This window comes from Heliangelus exortis, chromosome 1, assembly GCF_036169615.1.
Source record: "Heliangelus exortis chromosome 1, bHelExo1.hap1, whole genome shotgun sequence".
Lineage (NCBI taxonomy): Eukaryota > Metazoa > Chordata > Aves > Apodiformes > Trochilidae > Heliangelus > Heliangelus exortis.
The window spans coordinates 137,497,209-137,520,748 of NC_092422.1; positions in this window are offsets into that span (position 1 = coordinate 137,497,209).

A 23,540-nucleotide genomic window follows, 5' to 3' on the forward strand; every position below is an offset into this window, starting at 1 on the left:
GAGGAGGAATTTAAAGTCACTCAGCTGACGAATTCCATGCATAAGTTTAGCCATAAGAAATTTGGGATAAAGCATAATATCAGAAAATTAGTTTATCTTAAATATGTGCTCTTGGCATATGATTTTATTTTAACAACTTGCTTTGCATAACGTTTATTTTAAAATAACTCACTGAATAAATATCCCAAATAAACGTGTCTTTGGAGAGGAACAAACACTGGTACTCAGTACACTGAAAAGAAGAGGGTTAGGAACTAAGGAGTAATTTGTCTTGAACTTGCTCATGTTTTAGAGGCTCAACTGTTGAAATTCTCCCGCTCCTAAATAATATAAGCTAAATGAAATTCAGCCATACTTAGAATACTAGTAGTGGTGCCATGGCAGATTTCAAATTTTAGGAAATATTAAGTAGCAAGAATTCTTAAAACCCATGGAGGAAGAGAAGGCTTTTCAGCATATAATTATATTCACCTTTTTTTCCTTTTTATTTTTTCTTATTTTTATAAAAATATAAAATATAAATTATGTTTATTGAGCCAATAGCCTCCAAACATTGTCACGTATTATTACTGCTCCCATTGTGTTACTTAGATAACTTTTCTGAAATGAAAATCATTGAAATTGACATTAGATAAACCACCAGCACAGAATAATAGCCAGCAGTTAAGCTTCTGGGTTCTGACTAAGGATTTTTAATTCTCTGTAAGCTCTTCTCAAATGCCTCTTAATATGGCCAAAGACATTCACAAATTGGAAAAGCTTCAGCCAAGAGAATATGGCTTATGGGCTTAGCAGGAGAAAGAGTTGGTACAGCTTGACAAAGCCCCCTCAGGCACTCTCAGGAGAGTCCAAAGTGACCAAAGATGGTGACTTCTCAGATGCTCTTGTCTTTAATAGGCAAATCCAATATTAGGTCATCATCTTTCCATCAGTGTTTGTGAATCCTCCAGCAATTGTATTGCTCAAAACCCCAGGATTTTTGAAGCAGAGTGGATTTCTAGTGGAACCACTGCTAAGAAGAGCCATAAAAATTTGAATGAGAAAAAAATCAATTTCCCACATATGTAAATCATATACAGTGTATTCTACAGACCAGTGGGTTTGTGAACACAGGATATGTTGCATTTTGGAGGACTCTAAATGTCCTTGCAGAGATTTGTTTCAGTTTAACAGCTGTGTAGCTCTATTGTCAAAGAAACTATTGTTCTGCTATTGTTGTACAATTTAATTTTTCAGGCCAGATAAGCTGTTATCTAGTAATGAACACTGTTACACAGATAAGGTCATGTATATTATAAATGGTGATGATAATTTCTGTCTGTGAGGCACTTGAACATCATACAATGTATTACACTCTCACTGAAATGAGCATGCTCTCTGTTCCAAATCACTGACCAGCGTAATTTATGACATGGGACTCTTTTTTGTTCTATTCAGCATCTTCAAAACCCTTTACCTATTTAGAAGACACTGGCATGTTCCTCCCTCCTAGTTTTTCTAATTTTGTTTGTCTTTTAATTCACATCAATAATTTCGATATAATTAAAAAGAGATGAAGAAAACCAACTGGTGTGAAGAAAAAAAAATCAAATTATTTCCACAGAGTAACTGTGATTCAGCTTCTTTTTCCATGGAAATATTCTGGCATCAGATCTCATCCTGAACTACCACTTATGGTCTGGTGGTTTTGTGCTTTGTTTCAAAGCATTCATTGTGGCCAACACTTTTTCAAGCAAGGTCTTGATCCCGCTGAAAATTGTTTTGACAATGACTTATCCAAAATTCCCCATAGGGCAGAAAACTAAACCCCTGAGCCAACAAAAGGAAAATGAGGGTGTGCATACAGTTACCATTTATACTCCCACTGTTTCAATGGAAAACTCATGTTCTCCACAGGTAGAGATGAAATTGAATCAAGAGGAGAAAGCAGGACTCAAGCTGGTTGGTAATTTGAACCATGTATAAACCAGTGAAATATCTCCTTTTGCCCACAGGTGCCTTGAAACTATAGCTCAGAGAGGGATTAACCACTGTGCTCATCTCTGTTTGAATGTACATAAAGATAGACAGAACAAAGACATTGTTAACTACACCCCTCTTCTTGTATTCCTCTGCTGGGGGACACAGCTCTCTGTGGCCCAAGGCACAGCTCCAAAGCAGCCTGGCTAAAAAAACTGGGAATAAATGTCAGAGCAAATTGTTTTACTGTGAGGAGGAGACACGAGGACGGACAGAGAGTCATGGAAGATAGAGAAGCTAAAACTGCAGATTCACAGCAGCTTGCGGTTCTAAAAAGAAAAGCATTAACATGGAGATTTTGTTAATAAATCCCTAAAACTAAAAAACAAACAAACAAACAAACAAACAAAAACCAACAACAAAAAAACCAGGGGGACATAAGACATCAAAATAGGAATACTTAGCAGTGGAGATTCCACAGAGCAGTGGAGACTGAACTTTTGCTCCTTCCTTGACCACTGCCTGGCCTAATAAACACTCACAGGGCTCCCTATTAGGGGTTGTGAGTATATGGATGCTTAGAATAATGGCTTGGTAAATGTAGTTCTTTGTTGTGTTTATTAGCCAATAAATTACATCTTTGGTGTTTTAAGCTTTGTGTGAAGCACTACAGAACACAGTAAAACCTGCCTGAACTCTCACTGACCTAGTGAGAGTTAAAATAATATTGAAAAGAACTTTGCAATTTATAGTTTGTTGGGGTTTTTTTGTTGTTTTGTTTTATTTTGCTTAGGATTTGTTTGGTTTTTTTTCTATTTCAAGGGAAATGTATTCACATGTAATTCATGTAACCATAATTTGGAAAATCACTGTCAGCTTCTGTTTTCTATACTGACCTTCAGCTCATTTGATAGGAACAAAGGCCAACAGAGAAAAAAAAAAAAAGCAATTAGGCATATCGGTTAATAAACTTCACTATATTTTATTTTGTGTTATATCCTACAGGATAACAAGAAAAAGGAAATTTGGCAACTTCTCTTCCATCATATTTACAACATCCTGTATTTCTGACGTGTTCTTTATGGTACTTAAAACTCTTAAACTTGATGCAGAGTTAAAGATAGGAAAAAAAATTCTAACATGGAAGTGCATACTCTGGAGAAATAGGAAAAATATTAATGAAATGATAACTACAAAGATGTTCTTCCAGACAGTGGGGAGAAATATGTGAATTAATCAGTCTTTCTTATTTTTTTAAAAAAACACATGATACTTAAAAGAAAATAGAATTATTTTCAGCATAATTTCTATCTTTATGTACTTAAAGGAATTGTGTGAGGAATAAAGCCAGATCTTATTTAGCCACCAGAAGCCCTTCAGAAAGATGTCAGCTAAACCCTGACAAACATATTTACATTCAAATAGAATGGGTTGGATTGGAAGGGACCATAAAGATCATTTTGTTTCAACTACCCGGCCATGGGCAGGGACACCTCCCACTAGACCAAGCTGCTTAAAACCTCATCCAATGGAGCCTTCCATAGAGGAGGCAACCACAACTTCCCTGGACAACCTGTTCCTGTGTCTCATCACCCTCACAATAAATAATTTATTCCTAATATCAAGTCTAAATTTAACCTCTTTTCATTTAAAACTTTTCCCCTTTGTCTCATCACTATATGCCCTGGTTAGAAGTCCCTCCCCATTTTTTCTGTAGGCCTCTGCAGGTACTGGAAGGCACTCTAAGGTCTCCCTGGAGTCTTCTCTTCTCCAGGCTGAATAACCCCAATGCTCTCTGTCTTCATAGAAGAGGTGCTCCAGCCCTTTGATCATCTTCCTAGCCCTCCTCTGGACTCACTCCAACAGATCCATATCATTTTCAGTATAAAACCACTTGGTTTATCTATAAATATGCACAGTAAGGGGAAGCATGACTGAGAGAGGTAGAGATGGGAGGAAAAAAAAAAACAGCAAAAACCTTGATTGGATGAATCTTTGAAAGTTCTTAGGCTACGTTGTGGAATGCAATAGAATATGCTATTTTAGGTAGAAAATGTAAAGTATATGGTGTGTCCTTCATTTTATTCTTACCATAATAGAAAATATGGTGGAGGGGATGTGATCTGGGACAAAATTGCATACTAGCTGCTACGAGTACAGGCAATAGGAATGGAAATAATACAGTTTAATAATGTCTCTATTGAAAAGTCAGATGAGAGAAAACCTGTCTGCTACTATTGTGTTCTCAGACTTTATGTGGTCTGACATTTCTAGCCAGACTAGCAAGAAGCAGCTGCACAACACTGGGAGCTACGCTAACAAAGATTGCTCTCCTGTAGAGCTGAGCCATCAGGACAAGCTTCTTAACATTTCTGGCATGAAACTGAGACCTTTGCTAAAATTCCTTTAGAGCCTAGACAGAAATCAGTTGACACCATGGAAGCTTCTTTTAAATATTTTTAAAATACTCTGTGCTCTTTGATGTTTGAGCTTCACACTGTAAACAGTACACTTACATCTTTGATTTTAACACTTCTGATACTCCAGGCATGGTCGAAACATCCCCACCTTGTACAATGGGCTTCACACCTCAGCTCAGCACCTCTTGTTTCCTCTTTCATCTCCCCTCCATGCCCAGGAGCCTTGAAATTTCTGCCTCCAAGCTATCACGAAGCCTCTGCATGTGTTAGAACCAGCCAGAACACTAAATGCATCTTTGTGAACTCTGTGATAAAAAGATACCCAGCAATTTAATTCTACTCATTAAACTCACAGCAAACGGCAAGCTATAAGGTGGATGCTGAGGTCTGATATGATCTCTTTGAATATACAATGGATAAAATATAGATCCAGAAACAGTCAGAGACTGTGTGGGAGAACAATCTCACTTAAAAGAATCCCACATCAGTATGGAAAGAGCAGAGCAATTCCTATTTTTTTCACTCTCTCATCTGTCTGTGTGTAGGGCGTGACAAGATTTAAAGGAGTCTGTATTTGGCTGATGCCCAGAAGTAACTTACGTCCATTGGGTCTGTTAGTAATTAGGGTAACTTCACCTCACAGGCAGCATCCCAGCAGCAGAAGAGCTGTTTTTTTTTTCTCTGTAAATTCCTCCTGACTGGTTTAATGTGCTTTTCAATGACAAAAACCAATTTGGTCCTACAAAGACTGCCCTTTTTTTCCTGACTCTCCCATACTGTAGGTCTTACGTACTTTAACACAAATATTTCTGAAGTAGGAGCCTTTTAGAAATTAATAGAGAACACCCCTTTAGTTCCATTCCTGGGTCTGGATCTTTCTATTCCTCCACAGAAATAACTCTAGGGAATTCTATGAGCAGGCTGTCCCTTGCATGCCAAGAACTACATTGCCAGACTGTTTGCTTCATGAAGCTAAAGGCAGCAACAGAAGAGCATTGTCATATCACTTGCAAATAAGACTCAATTATGTAATTTTGATATTTAAAGTAGATCTGGAAAAAGATGATAACTTTATTTCCCTTAGAAATTATTCTACGAATTTTGGAACCAGAACTGAATACAAAGTTGTAGGATTTTTTTTCATTGATTCAATGTTCTACATGACTCCGTATTGTCAGAAGAATATTTCTTTCTCCAGACAGTGTGATTTCCTGAAACTGAATTGTTATGGTTCTTTCTCAGATTTTTAAGTAAAAATGTACAGAGAAAACACTGTTTGAAAACAATGCAGTATAAATTTAAAATCAATTTTTTTCCTTTATTGTGCATCTGCCCGGGAGAAAAGTTGTAGTTCATTTACAGGCTATTAGGTTCAAAACAGAAACGACTGGATGAAATTCAGTGAATCAGATGAAGCAGTAAGTCAGAATAGAGAATGTTGATGGCTTTAAATCTATTCAACTGCTTAGAAGAAAAAGAAAAGAAAAAAAAAAAAAAAAAGGCAATCTAAATAGATTTATAACACATAATTTTTTGCTTTGGTTTTCTTGAAGAGAAAGAGAGAAAGTTCAAGTCCAGAAATACACACTTCCTGAAGAGATCTGTTTAGTTTCTCAAACTAAGAGTGCAATTCTACATTTTTCAAAGGCCAAGAATAGGAGCTCAAAATTTGGGCACTGATTCAGAAAGGCACTTAAGAATGACCTCAACTTTAAAACTACTCTAATCAAAGACAATGTTCTGGGTGCTACTGCCTGATTTTAGAAAGCATATTTAGGAGTAATGAAATGATGCCAGAATTAAAAAAGTGAAGGCTCTGATCTCCGTGCAGAAAAAATTATGTGGAAAGTAGCAAGGTAAGGATTTTTAAACATTTCCTGACATCATCTTCATTACCTCTACCCCTATATGTTTAAACTTAATTTTATTCCTGAGGAATTTCTTGAGATGCTTAGGAACAGTTCTAGTTAGCTCCAATAATGGTAATGGTGTGTTGACACCAACTCAAACTAATGTAAAAGAAACTTTGTAGCCCCAGACAGTCCTATCAACATCTCCTGTCCTCTTAAGAGTTTGGCATCTTTTCCTTTGTCAAAAATTCACTGCTTAAACTTGTTGTTTGTTCATAGTTCCCACATTAGCAACACCTCAGCATGATGTCTGCTACCTTTTCTCTTACTCAGAACATGTTAGGATATTGTCCTGACTGACAGGTTTAATTATGAGTAGCTGGAGCAGGATAGGATCAAGGGCACAAAGGTGACAAAGAGAAATGATGGGATGGATTATTACAGGCCTTCAAGTATCCTTGTAAGCCACCAAAGGTGTTAGGCTGTGAAACAAAGATTTCCTTGGTAGACATCTTTTGAAAAAGGTCTTCTGGTTTCTTAACTAGCAGAACAATTTTCAGAAATAATGAAGATTAGGTTAACTGAGAAATAAACTTTTATTCTCCCACAATCTTCTTGGCATTGAGAAACTGTCTCCAATGCAACACTGAAAAGCAAATTCTTCTTTGTATTAGGTGGGAAAGAATTTTGATGGGAATTGGTTTTGTGTGTTTTTACAGGTCAGGTTTCCTATAGTTTCCTGCTGCTGTGAACATGAAGTTTGCAACTTCCAGCAGGATCTTACCAGATTTCTTTTAAGACATCCTTTGCATGAACTAACAGGAGAGGACAGAGATTCACCCTATGCTTCTTGCATGGGACAGAGGGAGCCTGCCCTGAATTACAGTCTCTAATTCAAAACACTGCAAAACTTTTATAGTCTCCTCAGAAACCAGGTCTGACAAGAAGGATTCAGGGATGGGTGGAGATAGGAATGAGAGACAGACCCAGCCCTTGTACCCCAGTTTTCTGTCTCTGTGGCTGTAAGGTGCTTATAGAAGAATATGGCATCAGTAGTTGCTCCTCAAAATTTGCCTTGTTTAGGGAAATGAGTTGTTACAGGTTTTAGATGAATTTGTCTAACTTTTGAAAATGCTATTACTTTTTTTCCTCTGTGATGTTTTACAGAAAAACGTTCCAAAATTGCCAGTATGCCAGTTGAAAAAGAAGTCCTCTGTGTTTAAGTTTGGAGAGAGGTCAGAGCATCTCTTGTTGTTCTGCTTTGAGTGTTGTATCTCTCTCCAGCTGCATCTTTCCAAGCTGAAAGCTCCTTAACTATTTAGACTCTTTTTATGTCTCATCATATGAGCTGTCCTTCCCTGCACCGTTTATTATGCCTGCTGTATTCTTGAGTAACTACACTAAGAATTCAATATATGGAATGCTAGCATTTCACAGTGTGGCACTATGATATTTCCTAAGCATTCTGACTAATAAAAATTTTCCCCCCGAAACTTATACTTATGGGAGTATTCATGTTATCCCACAAATGGGGTTTCTCTATCCAGTGTGCAAGCCAATAACACACAGGGTTGAGGTATTAGCAATTGACCATCACCCCTGTACAGAAAGCAGTGCTAGGGGATATTCCCACAAAGCTACACAACACTGAAACAGTAATACATTGTTAATTGACATATTTAGCATATTCATGGCTCAGTAGGTTTTTAATTGTGCTTATAATTCCTATCTTAAAGCTGATTGGCATAGGGTACCTTCATTTTCATTTAATGCTACAGTGTCTTCATTTTACTGTGCAAGCTCATCAGCCCACTAAATGTTCCAGTGCCTGGTTTTACTTGTGTTTGTTCTTTCTATGCCATTGTCCTTTCAAAAAGGTGCTCTACATCACTTACTTATTTTTGTTTCTTAAGGTAATTAAGAATTACACCCATAAGTATTTTGACATCTTTGATGTATTTTATTCTCTGTGCATGTTACCATACATTTCTTAACACTGAATTTAATTTCTCATTTCATATGACCCAGTGTCATAGATTGTCCAGCAAAACTTTAGGCAGATACAATACTTACTGTGGTAACTAATTTTGTGTCAGAAGACAATTTTGCATTTCACTAATTTCCCCTTCTTTCAGATCATTTATGAATATATGATTAAACACAAACTCTAAGAAAGAGACTTGAATTAAAATATCAGTAGTAAACGATTCGTTCACTTTTGCAGTAGCTGTTCAGAAATTCAGTAATTGAATTGAAATTCAATAATGTTGTATTTACCAGGGCCCCTTTATCCCTTGCTTTTTCTATTGTTCCAAAGAATAATAGATCTGTGATGCATGAGAAATATGTCGATTTTCCTCCCAGTGTTTTGTACCCATAGATGGGAAACTACTTACAGTTTTACTGTGTTTAGTAGTTTTTTTACTGAAGAAATCAGATTTACTGAGCTGCATTTTCATGGAACCTCTCATAAAATTTGGATTATCTGTGTTCTGATACAAAGCCTTACTTTAAAAGTTAGATGTATGCTTTAATAAATATTTTTAGCAGTTATTATTAATTGCATAAGTTTATTTGAAGTATGTCTTTTGCCAACCTTTAATTTTTTAATTTTCTCAGACTTGTACCTGAATCCACAGTGAAAACTGAGGCATAACAAAATGGTCACTTTTACATCTTTTTTTTTTTTTTTCCTTTTACAGCCAGAGAATTTTCTGTCCTGACCAACTGTCTGATTGGGTCCTGCTTTAAAGCATTTAGAAAAATTTGTATTGCAAGTTTTTGTGTATTTAGCAAGTTTCTTATCAACAACATTGCTGACCTTGTTTATTGCCATTCTGCACATCGTGTTCTGATTTCTGGTTTTTGGGTTGTTGTTTTTTGGGGGTTTTGGGGGTTTTTTTGTCTTGTTTTGGGGGGGCTTTTTGGGTTTTATTTTTTTGTTTTCTTATTTGGTTCTTTTTTGGTTTTTTTTCATTCCTTATTTAGATAAGAGATGGAACACAAATACTTATTTTTCCTCTGAACCATCAAGCATTGTTTAGCAGTATGGCGAAGGTAGTACCCTGTCTTAATGGAAGAAATATCTTAAAAGTAGGAAGGTTTGGGAGACAGTTACTTTGAAGGAAATGTAACTTCTCTGACGGCAACAGCCACCTCTGAAATAGCACAGCTCCACACCATTTCCAGCACTGCAACACATTGGGAAATACAGTTCTTTTAAACAGTAGATTTAACCTTTGAGTAGAGTTATTAAATGCTGCATGAAATATGAGCCACTGAGTGACATTTTCCTAAAATGTCACCTGCTATAACTCCTAGATAAGAACTGAATCCTTAAAGAGAGCATGGGAAACTCTTCACTAAACAGACAGACACATTTTTACTAATTTTCCTAGCTTTTACATGAATTTTTTTTTTTTTTTTTGGATAATATTTTTGGTGAGAGTATGAATTAGTCAAGTAGTGGTAGTGCCTGAAACAATTTCACTTGGGCACAGCTGAAGGAATAGACCTAAATAGAAAGGGGAGAATATATTCTTTTTCACTCCTCAGACTTATCACATCAGTCACTACATGGTTCTTGTGCAGTGTGGTTACAGTCTTTTCAGTTTACTTTTTGTTGCTGGATCTTCCCCTTTTCAGTTTAGTTTCTTTTACCTCTGATGCCTGATCTTATCTTATCTCTTAATGATACACAAATACCAAAACCATAAACCAAAGTCAAGTGAGAAACAAACACTGCCTTCCACATCCAGGGCTTGATGAAACTTCACTCTGTTCTCTGCTTTCAGAATCATATAATCCACATCTATTAGAATAACATCAAACACTACATATTAAAAAAAAAATGTATAAGCACTTATATGATTTATAAAATATATTTATACATAAGTGTATGTGGAAGAATGCAACCAAAGAACCTGTGTGATCACAGAAGTATGACTTAAAATGCATCAGGGTAAACCCAACACCTTCATGAGGATTCCATGAGAAACAAAAACATCAGAGGCTTTGCAAGAGATGTGCAAGCTCCTTGAGGTTTGACACTAGATCTGCCACATTTCCACTGAGTCTCCTGGCATTGTAAGAATTCCGTCCTACATAGCCCTCTCCTTTCTTTCAATCCCACATTCCATCTTGAGTGTCCCAAGAAGGAAAAGTGTTGCGGCGAGCCTTCTCTCGGGGACACGGCTCTTCTCCGGAGCTCTCTCTTGCTCTCCCTCTCCTCAGGCATCTTTATCTCTTCTGACTGACTCTGCTTCTGGGAGCATGCCTTTTATCTTGCCCTTCAGCCCCGCCCATTTCCGGCTGGGGCAGGCCCTAATTAGTGGGCACAGCTGGGCCTAAGCTCCCAGTTCATTATCAGCGACACCTGAGGACTTATGGTCTTCTCTACATTTCCCCCCTTTTTGTTGTTTGTTGAAAAAAAAATAAACTTCATTTTTTTATTTTTCAACATTTACGATAATTCACAATTCATTTAAATATTTCAACATTTACGATAATTTACAATTCATTTAAATATTTCATTTCACAATAATTTATAAGCATTTCATTGTTTTCATTATTTTTCAATAATTTTTTTTTTTTTTTTTTCCTTTGCCTTTATGGAGGGAAAATTCAGGCTCTTACCGGCTTTTTTGCGCCGCTTTAGCCTTTGTTATCAGCAGGAGATGAGGTCTCATGAGCACCAGCTCAGTTTTCGCTGGTACTCGCCACCTCGGGATGCCTGGCCATGCAGAGGCTTCTCCGAGCATTCAGCGCACCAGTCTTATCGCGTGTCCCTAGGGCCCCGTTTCAGGACTGCACTGTCGCGTGTCCCTGGGGGCTCCGTTTCAGGACCGCATCGCGTGTCCCTGGGAGGCTCCGTTTCAGGACCGCACTGACTTGATGCGCACTCAGAGCTCCGCTTCAGCTTCAGCATTCCTCGGGTTTGAGTTCCGCGCGCCAACTCGCTGCGCCTTTCGAGCCTCACTCTTCTCTCCTGCCTGGCTCGCCATTCCGGGCTGTTGCATCTTGCCGTGCTGGGCTTCTACTCCGAGCTTCTACACGCCGCCTTCAGCATTTAAGCCTGGCCTTGTGGAGCTTTTTTCGTGGTTGCGTTTTCGGAGCTCTTTATAGAGCGTCCCGCACCACCGTAGTAGCTCCATCTGACGTGGTTGCGTATTTCGAAGCTCTTTATATTGCCTTCTGCATTTAAGCCAGGCTTTGTAGAGCTTCCCGCACCAACGTGGTCGTGTAGAGCTTCCTTTTTTACCTCAGCATTCACGGCTGCTGTTGTTGCCCGCATTCTCCACCAGATGTTGCGGCGAGCCTTCTCTCGGGGACACAGCTCTTCTCTGGAGCTCTCTCTTGCTGTCCCTCTCCTCAGGCATCTTCATCTCTTCTGACTGACTCTGCTTCTGGGAGCATGCCTTTTATCTTGCCCTTCAGCCCCGCCCATTTCCGGCTGGGGCAGGCCCTAATTAGTGGGCACAGCTGGGCCTAAGCTCCCAGTTCATTATCAGCGACACCTGAGGACTTGTGGTTCTCTCTACAGAAAAGTTTCTGAAAAGCACCTTCAGCAACCCTGCAGCTTTCTTGGCAACAGCTGGGAGTTGTCCTGGCCATGGGATCTGGAGACTTCTGCTCAGGAATATGGGCTCTGTGCTTATCTCAAGGAGCTGTATCATTCTAATGACTCTACTCTGCTTCAGCAAGGTAGACTTTTGCATCTTTCACCTACTGCTGATGCAGATTTCATAGTAACAGCAATAGGGATTGAAGACCCATCAGAAACAACAAGTTTGAAACTGCAGTTATGCCCAGTGCCATTTCTGCTTTGCCTTCTGCTACCACAGCCATGCAATTGACAGAACCAGCTACCCCCTGTAAAGCTCTCAAATCTACTATTCTGATTGCATCTCAGAAAGGCATATTTGCAATTAACTTCTCTCAACATTTTTAAGCAGCCTAAATTGATAGAAATCAAAGCACTTGACATTTTGCATTGCTTGGTGACAATTATTTGTAGCACTGGGTTTTTCCCCACTTCAAAACCAGAAAATAACTACATGAATTTTTCCTCCAAATTACACAAACCTCTTTGAATGCCTTTTCTCAGAAATTCACAGGTCATATTCTCTTTTCCAACAGGATTTTGCAGAGCAGATGCATACAAACAACCTGTGCAACAAAGACCTTAATTTCCTTCCCCGTGTACTCATTCTTTCAGGTTGTTGTAAATCACAGCATATGAGGTCATGACCACCTTTCCAAGGCTGATGGATCATTTTCTAAGGCTAACACTCAATACAAAGCTGCCTATTTAGCTTATACAAGCCATCTATGATGATGACTGGAAATGCCAGCTGCAGAGACTAATGTGTGTTCTGTAATCACTGCAAAACACAAGTCATACTGTAAATGTGGCCAAATATTCTACTAGGGATGCACTACCTGTTATCTAGGATAGGTCATGAGAAATGACCAGGGAAGGGTGTAATTTATGAAACTGCTCCTTTGGCTTGGAAACTAATCACAGTAGTAAAGGAAGCCTGTGGTGGTCTATCCCTAGTAGGGAGTTCAGCCCCACACAGCCACTCGCTCACATCCCCCATTCACTGAGAAAAGGGAGCAAACAGGCAGTGCCTATTTGAAAACTCTTGGGTGGAGGAAAAGAAAGCTTAATAAATGAAGCAAAAAGGCAGACACAAGCTAAGGAAAATAAGGAATTTATTCTCTACTTCCCATTGCAGGCAAGTGTTTAGCCATTTCTAGAAACGTGGGACTTCGTTGTGCATAAGTTACCTAGAAAGACAAATGCCATAACCTGAATGCCTCCTCTCCATTTCTCCCATCTTTATTGCTGAGTGTGATGTCACATGGCACATTTGTAGTGTAGCACACACTTTGTAGTGTAAACATTTTAAGAAATTGAACTAATTTTACAGACAATCTGTATCGGAAGTGAGTACAAATGTTGTACTTTTGAAAAGTAAAGATTTTCTTTACATTCCTGTATTTATTCTTCTGAGTTATTTGAACATATTGCATCATGCTTCATTTTATGTAGAAGACTTAATTTGTCACTGAGTTCTTAAACTGCAAAGGAAAAAAAAAGTATAAATGCTTGGCTTCTCTACTATCCATACGAAAATTAGCATAATCTCCATCAAATTAAATTTTTAAGAAATAAATCTTCCCAGGAAAAACATGAAACTCTTGTATCAAGATACACCTGCAGAGATTTAAAACTCTGGGATGCAGCCACTGAAAGAAGGAGAAACTGGTTAAAACTGAGCTTATTACTTGCCTCCTATAAGTTGCCTTAAGTCAATTTTTCCAGAAACCAAGCAGGAAAAAGTGTCTTAATTTAGAAAGCAAACTCTGGTTTTGCAAAATGGAATAAGAGCTCCTGGCCTGTCCTCAAAATGTTGCCAAAAATTGCTGCTCTCATTTTTGCCATGCACAGACATGCATTCAACCTTCCATAATCCATTTTTACCCTGATGCTGGTCCTGGCAGTCAGCCCCCCAAGAATGCACTCATCTATATTGGTCACCTTCTGCTCAGCCTTATGCTTCTGATGCTTCTGACAGTGGCCTTGTCACAGTTTAACACTGGCCCAGCAATTAAACTGAATGACAGATGCTCTCTATTAAACCCCAACTCTCCTTCCTGAAAAAGAAAGGAGAGAGAATAAGGGAGAGAGACTTATGGGCTGGAAAATAAACTACACAACTTTAATGAAACAGTAACAATAAATAGGAAAAATCACTAAATATATACAAATATACAGGAAAATTGATACCACGTTCCTTCCTCCCTTTCCCCCAGTAACTCTCACGTCACCACCGAGGCTGCAGGGCAGCCCTGGGAAAGTCCAGGCTGGAATCCTGGGGACAGCAGCAGTCAGGAGCTGGAGGCAGGAACACACAGATATGGGCTGGCATGGATCAGGACCACAGGCAGACGAACGGATGGAATCCTCCCAGGGTGCTGAAGCAAACAGGGACAGGCGAAGGAAGTGAAGCAGGAAGGGCAGGAAGAGGCAGGAAGGGGTTTGACCCTTGTGATCCCTCAAATTTATAGTGAGTATGACGTGTATGGGATGGAATACTCTGTTTGGTCAATTCTGGCATCTATCTTGTCCGTTCCTCCCCAAAAGAGGGTTTCAGGTGTGACCTCTTTACTCCTTTTCTCCTTCTGCAGAGTAAAAAGTTCCTCAGAGCTGAGCAGTGTCCTTGGTTCTGCACACCAGTCTCTAGCAGTAACTATAAACATCGAGTGTTATCAGTCCTAGAAGCAGGCACTGTCTGAGAAACTTGCTGTTAATTCCAGCAAGTGCAGCTACTCACAAGAGACTTAGCTGAAAGCAAAAGTACAAGGCAGAAAATCACCTTCATCCTGGCCCAAACCAGGACAGGCCTCCACCACACTGGCTGGACAGACAAATGCAAATTTATGTGGGGCTGGATGAGTTTGGCCTCCCTGGACCCACTCATGGCAGCTGCCCTGGCATGTGCTCCCTGGAGTCATATGGTAGAACTGCTCTAACTCAAGTTAGAGTGAGGGTGCATCTGTCTCTTGCAACCCAAATGCTTAATTGCTCCTTCAATTACTTAAAAAAGATATTTAGTTTATCCGTTGGCTTTACTTAGATAAGTAATCAGCAGCTGTGATTAATTTATTCCAGCATAACACAATTGCAGCCATATGTAGCAGAAAACTTTTTAAAAGTCCTGCTTTTTCACAGCCAGTTAATTCAGATATCAAAATGTCTGCTTTACAGCTTGCAGAACCAAACAAGGGAGTTTGCAGATTTTGCTTTTATCTTTATCCTTATTTTATCTGCTTATCTTTATCCTTGTCTTTTAATCTTTCTTCATCAATTTTATGTGCTACCACAGATTGAGACTTCTCAGCAGTGTTTGATAGACTGAAATTTGGAGAGTTAGGCACTTTGAGACAGCCTACAGAGTTAATTGGTTAAGTATCACCTATGTCTCAAATCCTCTAGTACTCTTAGGATGCTTTGAAATCTTCCTAGTGATTGGTCCTATCCTTGTATCTTCTAAACAATAAAGCTAAAAAACCCTTTTGAGGTAGGTTTCGTTACATCTTTTATATAGTTATATAAAATGGTCTGCAAAGTGATTAAGTTCCTTGCTCAGTGCTGTGAATCAATGATAGACTCAACAAGGTACCCAAAATGACCTAAAGCAATTTCCATTCCTTTAACTGACAGGCTATGTTTCCTCAGATAACAAATTATGAGATGCACAGGTCTTTTCTTTTCCCCTATGGAATACAAATTATCAGGACTTCAAGTAAGGAAGACACACTTTTTTGTAGGTTTGCTTGTTTTTTTTGTCGTTGTTAATGAAGCTGTCGAATGTTTCACAATTAGGCAGTTTCCTAATGGGAAACTTCTGGTGCTTTTTGTACAGTTTTAGAGCTCCATGAAGAATGGGCCTATTCTGTTATTTTAGCTCTTATTTTTTTGCAAAAAAAAAAAAAAATGGGACAACTTTTTAACTTGTGCTCATTTCTTTTGCCTCCATATTTTAAGACCTGGCCTGGAAGTTTAAAATTGAAAATTTCAAGTGTATTCTTTCTCAAAGGCAGTGATTATGAACAAATTGATTTGGGAGATGAAGAGAAAATGGTGACTCATTACAAGAACTTCAGAAGCAGAAACTGCTATCTCAGGAAAAAAAAAAAAAAAAAAGAAAAAAAAAAGGTAATTGTTTCTTTAAGTTATTGTTAATAAAATGGAAGTACTGTTTATAGAACTGTGGGAGCATTACTGTCAGAAATCTCTCTTTACTTGAGAAATCAATATAATATATTAAAGCAAATTCTTCATTCAGATCTCACTATTTTCCACTGTTAGGATCCAAATTATTTTTAGACCCAGACTGCTTCAGCAAGCACTTATTTTCAGGGAAATAGAAAAATGTTACAAAATGAGATGAAAAGTCTGGAGTGGTCTCAGCTAAGTATTGCACACTCTTGTGCTATGCTGGTGAAGCATCCCTTTCACCTCACAGCAAGCTAAACCAAACTGTGCAAAACAGCCTTAGCACTGAAGCTGCTCAGCTTCTGAAGCACTGTTTGTTTCATATCTGTTGATGATATTTGCCAACCAGCTCCTCTTATGCAATGTAATAAATGGTAGGAGCCTGGTTTTGCACAGCAGACTCAAGCTGTCTTGCAGCTCCAGTGACTGTGAGCTATAAATTCAATGGCTCTTCGTTTGCCTGCCATCTGGTGTCTCCTGCATGTTTCCTAGATGATTTCTAGCTTTATCAGCCCACCAACACACTCCTGACTTTCAATAGCTGTGAGAATGATATTCGACATGTGGAAATGGTATCAGGATGGTTCCTGGGTACATTCTCACTGTGTGATGCCCTTCTCAGACTACAAGTGTTGTCTATCTGTGCTTCTTATCCCTCCACTGGGTGAGAGGTATGCTGGATGAATTAATGCATGGTCAGCAGCCTCTCTTAGTATCTTGTTGATCCAGGTTTCACAAACACAGAACCTCAGCAAGCAAGTTAGCTCTTTCCCATGTGATGCATGATGGCTCTCTTTAGCAGCCAGATCAGCATGATGACAAAGATGTGATAAAATTTACTTTTTTCTAAGCCAGTACTACTATTGTGCTACATTAAGGGCAAGCCTTAACCTTCAGGTTAACCTTGGCCTATTTCACATGCTTTTATGGGTTAACTTATTTCACATGCTTTTATGTACTCGAGTCATCAGTCAGGATGCTGGCAACACAAATATCTACATATCTGCAATGGCATATATTTCCTAAATATAGTGAGCAAGGTTAATTTCCATTACTACAGCTATTGCTTAAATTGTGTGTTGAAAATAGTGACACTTTAAAGTGGCAATCAGATATCTTGTTGGACTACAGCATAGTTTTGTTTATCATGTCCTCAAGAAGCCCTGAGTTTAGGCTTTGGAAAGATGATTTATTCCTTAGCCAGGTATCATGCCTCTGTAACCCAACTTTTCATTGTCTTATGCTCCAGAAATGAGTCTGGATGGAGGAAGGAGAGGGGATTAACTCTCTGCTTCACTCTCCTTTGAAGCATTTATACAAATTCTCAATGGTGCTGGCAAACCTATAGAATAACCCTGCCTTGTATAAGGATTTGAATAAATCCCCCTCTTATTCCTGTAAGACTCAGCTGCACAGGATTGCAGCATGGCATGCAGAGTCCATGCTCACGTGTTAGCTCATTTGAAGACAGAGTCTTGTGCAATAGTGGATATATATACACATATATATACAGACAGGTAAGTTTTGTTGCCTGTGAAAGACCTTTTCTAACAGAAAATACCAGTTCCATTCTCTTGGTTTTTAATGGTAATCAAAGCTGCAAGAATTCAGAGTATTTTGGTGCAACATAAAATCCTACATATTTCCCACATACCACTTGTTGGCTTGAAAGACTGATCTAGGGAAACTTGTATTGTTATTAAGGCTATTTAATACATGAAAAAAACTTCTGAACTTCAACTCAGAGTTATAGAGGGAAAAGCAGACTCCTGGGAATTTAATAACTGTTTTTCAAAAGGTCTCAATTACTTAAGAGTCCAAGTTTCACTGACTGGCAGGGAAAATTATGCTCTCACAGGTCCTGGAGGCTTTTAACAATTAAGAAAAATGCTTCTAAATTACTGTAGCACTTCTGAAAAGTTTCCCCTAAATCACTGTTGTGTAATACTTTATAAAAATCAGATCAGGATTATGTTTTACATGTTTGCTTCTCCTTGATAAGAAAATTATTTTACCTTTCACTTTTCACTGCTATAAACATAATGTCTTGGTGTAAGCTAAAGGCTACAGGCTTTTATTCTTGCAATCAGCCTGTGGTTTAAGTGAGTTATAAAGGAGAAAAATGTTGTCAACAATTCAGTTCACAGAACCCCTAGAGTTACCCTGTGCAGCATTTTAAACCAAGCATGAAAGCAAATAGTCAAGCCTTAATAAAAGAAAGATTATGGACACTGCAGTATATGAATTATTGAGGAAAAATATTCCAGCCAAGATAAACCAGGGAGTACTGCAAATCCTTCTCTTGTTCTACTTCTATCTGTTAAGTCAGCTTAAATCAAATGAGGTGATATTAGGCTTTGATCAAAGATTTGCTTCTTTTAAGATATAATTTCTTCTGAAATACTGACAAAAGCCTATGTAGCCTTTCAAGTTGACTAACACAGAGGTCATCACAAATTATGAGGATTTCACACATTGCTGCTGTGTAGCTACTTATGGGGTCAACACATCAGTCCTTCTGTTGATCAGCATCTGACACAGGAAGGGCTGGACTTCTTTTCTCAGTCATCTGGTACCGCAGACTGAAATCTCAAACGAATGTAAAAGGAAATACCAGGCTTGTCAGGGCTGCTAAAGAGGGAAAGTAAAATCTAATAAAATCAGAAGTATGTGATCTAGAAATTGGATTACTTACTTGGAGACAAATTCTTCCACCTTTGTGCACATGGAAGGGTACCTTATCCACAGAGTACACAAACTTCACAATCTTCCTGGGAGACACACTGCTGCCTAGTAGAAAATCCTGTAAATGGACAGTAACTGCTCATGCCTCAGTTTACCCATCTGGTAAATTAATGTTAGTAACATACACATTGCAGGTCTGGTTTTATTAAAGTTTTCATGATACTAGAGATCCTGAGATGCAGAGATTCAACCTCTAGATAGGATTAGCTTTCTACCCTCTAGTTAGGTTTTTTGATTGCTGGTTCCCAAAAAGGGCAAGTAACCAAAGCAAAACAGAATGAAGAATGGATGAGCCACCCAAAGCCACTCAAAGAAGAAAGGCCTGAAATAATAAATATCTAATATATATACCTCAGGAAAAGACTTAGGTGTGGAGACACATCCTTTAGATCAGAAGTTCCCAAGCTTTTTTTTCCCAGCAATGCAATCCCAAATGTACTCTCCTGCCTGTGCCTCCTGCCTCACTGGGCCAGTGGATGGGCTGTGGCTCCATAGCTACTCCACTCCATGGGTTTTGGTGCCAGAACTTCTCATAAAAACTCATGGCTCTGGCAATGCTTTGCTACCTCAGCTCTGGTACCAAAGTTCAGGTGAGGTCTGGATTTTGTCCTCTCTAAGATGAACCCTTGCTGGAAACTTGTATAATCAGGAAATGTATTTGTCAGATGGCAAAAATGGCTTGGTTCTTGTTTGTAATTTTTCATTTGTATTTTTATGGTTTTGCCTTTCATCTGAATGCCATGTTTTGATATATCTAGATAAAAACAGACAGCCTGTGCCCTGCCTGGTCCATATAGCCAGCAATGTTCTTGAGTACAAGGCATAAAGTTCCTGCCAGCTTAAGGACAAAGCTCTCTGTCTGACTGAAATGTCAAATACTATATTAAAAAGGTAGCAGCTTGTGATGATAATGAAGTGCTGCAGCCTGTCGCTATGTTACCAACTGCTCTGAACTGACATGTCAGAAAGAACACCAAGGAAAATGCCCAGAATCCCTGTTTGGATACCCTTCCCACGCCTCCCACCATCTGAAGTATTTAAAATATTTACAGTTATAGCCAGCATGTTTCTTTATAAACAAAGCCTAAAATGATAAATAGATAAATATACTACCCCAGCAAGCCTGCTGTCTAAAATCATCCTCCAGCCTCTCCAGTTTGCCTCAGATTGCATACTTCATCCTCCAAAAGAGAAAGACTGATTTGGGGATGGGTACTTCTCTTCCCAGTCCCTGTCCCTGAAAGAGGTCCAAATTCCCCTGATCTATGCAGTGTGTTTAAAAGTAGATTGAAACAGGAGATGAGATGTTTCCTTGCTGACAGAGGATAAGGTGAGAGCCGTGGATGCTCTTCAAAGGGAGGGGGGACACTCTCCATCCCTCTGCCTGCTGATTTTACCTATTACTGCCTTATTTATATGGTGTTAGCATCCCCATCCTGGGCAATGAGCCTTGCTGGCTAAAAAAGCTGGCTGTAGCTTCCCTGTAAGCAGTGGGGGCAGAAATGAGGAGGGTGACACAGCCAAAACCATTGCTTTTATCCTGTACAGAGCAGTGGTCACAGCAGGTTTAATCCCTTCCCCTCTCTCAGCAAACCTCCCTGCTGTGCAAAGCAGAAAGCACTCACAACCAAACCCCTTCTACTCTCATGGAAGTTTTGTGTAAACAAAAAGAACAAAACAGAGTCCTTATCACGATGCTGGGGACATACTGTGACTTGCCTGGTGATTTTGATATGAGATGGGTCTTCATCAGAGGGCATGTTTGCTGAGAAGAGATTGTGTTTGGAAGGGCACTGGATCTGGATGTGATTCTGTGCTCACAGACACCAATGTCATTTTTTAAACTGTCTACTCAGTCAAGCAAAACTGGTTGGAGCTGCTTCTTTCCTGCTGCAGACTATGCAGAAATGGAATTTGTAATTATTTTACCAGTTGTGGCAGAGTTTTCAGTTACATAAAATGGTAAGTTTTCCCAACATTATGAAAAGGCATCAGTTCTCTGGAAAGTCTACAACATTTAAATTAGAGATAGGTTCATTTTCTGCTAAAAATCTACTGTATCATCCTAATTCAGCAAAATTCAGTAAAATATTTTTAACTGGCTTGGGGTGAAAGCAGATTTGTACTAAAAATACAAAGCAGACACATTTTCAATTACAGAAGTAATTTCATCGTTTGTGAAAATCACACTCAACAAGCAGAGGCTTCTAGACATTCACCTTCAATGAAGATTTTTTTTTCAAAATGATGTGAAACTAAGCATCAAAAGGAGAGAGTCTGGATTTGTGCAGCAGACAGTTACAAAGCTCCAGGGCCCAGATGAAATGGAGGAAGCAATGTAGTAATAAGTATGTGCTGCTACTTGACAAGGTACTCCAGAGGTAACAAAAAAACCCCAACAAAACCACCTAAACCCCACAGTTCCAGCTACTTTGGACTGTGTTTGAAAACAAATTGCTCAGAGTACAACTGAGACCTGGGGCTGTCCTGCACCTGTCCTTCTTGGTGGTGGTACGGGCACATGTTGGCAACTGCTTACTAAGGAGGGGTAAACAGGCATTTAACTAAATTCTGATTAACACTGCATGAGAGCTTTATGGCCTATGATGATCACGGTTGATCATCTAACTTTACCCTCATGCCACTGAGCATCACTTCTCATTAATCCTGCCATGCAACACAGAGGAAAATTTGCAGAACATGCACAGCCAACACGAGGCCTCTCTGCTGTCTTGCAAGTGCTGTAATTGCTCATCCCTTGGCTTCAGTTTCTGTTCCTCCTTTTTTGCACCCACACTTGTGAATGGGCAGAATCTAGGCCTCTCTGAGACAAAAATCTGAAAAATTATCTGCTTAGTAACAGCTGTCAAGGAAGGTATGATCCGGTTAATATCATAGATGGTGGAAAGAGGGAGACTGACAGGACTAACGCCTGTGGTTTGCACTGGCTTCCAGCTGCACTATAAAAAGCTGGATTTTAGTAGACCAGCACAGGGCTTCAGGTAAAACCATGTGCTTTCTCACAAGGTACCAATATTAAGGATAATCTAGACGTGTCCACTACTCTCAGTTTTACAGATATCTGCCAGGAATATTTTAGGTATGAGATGCCAACGTGATCCTGATGACTAACTGAGGTCCCTTCCAGCCCTGTTTTCTATGAGTGTATAATACTGACGTGTTTTAACATATTTTCTGCTTCTTGTGAAAGAGGAAATGCTGCTGTACAGTTTTTAATAGTATTTGTTGGTCTATTTTTATTGACAGCGAGGCCCCTGGAGTGTGAGGTGTCAGATGCATTGACTCAGATATAAATAATGACATTGTTTTTTTCTCCTCCATTAATTCTACTCATCCCTTTACTCCCATCCTCCACATAGATTCTGTATTAACATAATTGGAGTGGAGAGCTTTATTTTTTGCTTTTCAGTACAAAGTTTTGTTGAGTTTTTTCCCCCCACAGGAATTCAGTGCATGAGCTTGACAACGTCAGCCTGGTTGATATAAATGTGCCTTTTAACTTTATCTTAAGAGAAAACCTAGAGGAAAAATATGGTAGAAAAACAACTCAAAGTGAAAAGTGCAAGATAACTACTACTCCACAGCTGTTCTGAGTGGATCAACATAAGTTGATAGAATAAAGTTATGGAGTTCAGGAGCTCCTGGAATGTGTCCAGAGGAGAGCCCCAAAAATTATTAAAGGGCTGGAGCACCTCCCTTGTGAAGAAAGGCTGAAGAAATTGGGGTTACTCAGCCTGAAAAAAAGGAGGATCTGAGGTCACCTTAAAGTAACCTTCCAATATCTGAAGGGGACCTACAAGAAAGCTGGGACAGGGCTTTTTACATGGGTGTGTAGTGAGAGGACAAGGGGAAATGGTTTCAAACCTGAAGAGAGAAAGAGGTAGGTTAGACATTAGGAAGACATTCTTTAATTTGAGGGTGCTGAGACACTGGCACAGGTTGTCCAAGGAATTTGTGTTTGCCCCCTCCCTGGAAGTGTTCAAGGCCAGGGTGGATGGGGCCTTGAGCAACCTGGTCTTGGTTGGAAGGTGGAAGGTGTCCCTGCCCATGCAGGGGAGTTGGAACAAGATCATCTTGAAGGTCTGCCAGTACCAGCTAAACTTGTAATGAACAAAATTTTGAGGGTCTCAGCCAACTTGCTGTAAAGAGGAAAAGTCTTCTTTGGTCAAGGCCCTTGTCTCAGTTTTTTTTTTTGTTTGTTTGTTTGTTTGTTTTATCCATTTGCTGGCAGTTCATGTTTTATTGATAAAACTTTATTGGCAGAATGTAAAGCATGCATGCAGTCAGTTTCACACCCTGGAGCTTCAGTAAATACAGAGATTATCCATAAGAAGGAATGAGGCATTGTCTAGATAAATATTGACCATAGCAAAATATGGTGAAACATCAATCTGTCACATTCAAAGACTTGATAAACATACATTACTGTGTACACAGGAGCTGAAACACTTATGCTCTCTGTTCTTCTGAGCCTGAGATGTCCTTTGCATTATTACAGTTCCTGGGGACATTCTGAGTTACTAGCAAATGAGAAGAAGCTTCATAGACACATTCCCATTTTCACATTTTTCTTCATGCTTCTCCTCATTCTCTTCATGAACTAGAACTAATTTTCCAGTTTATAGACAAAAATTACAGCAGTACAGTGGGAGAGGAAGTATTTATATAAGTTTATAAACATATTTTCATAAATGCCTTCAGTACCTGTCATATATCAACTTTCACTGTGTGGTTTAATTTCACAAAGCCAGTGCTGTA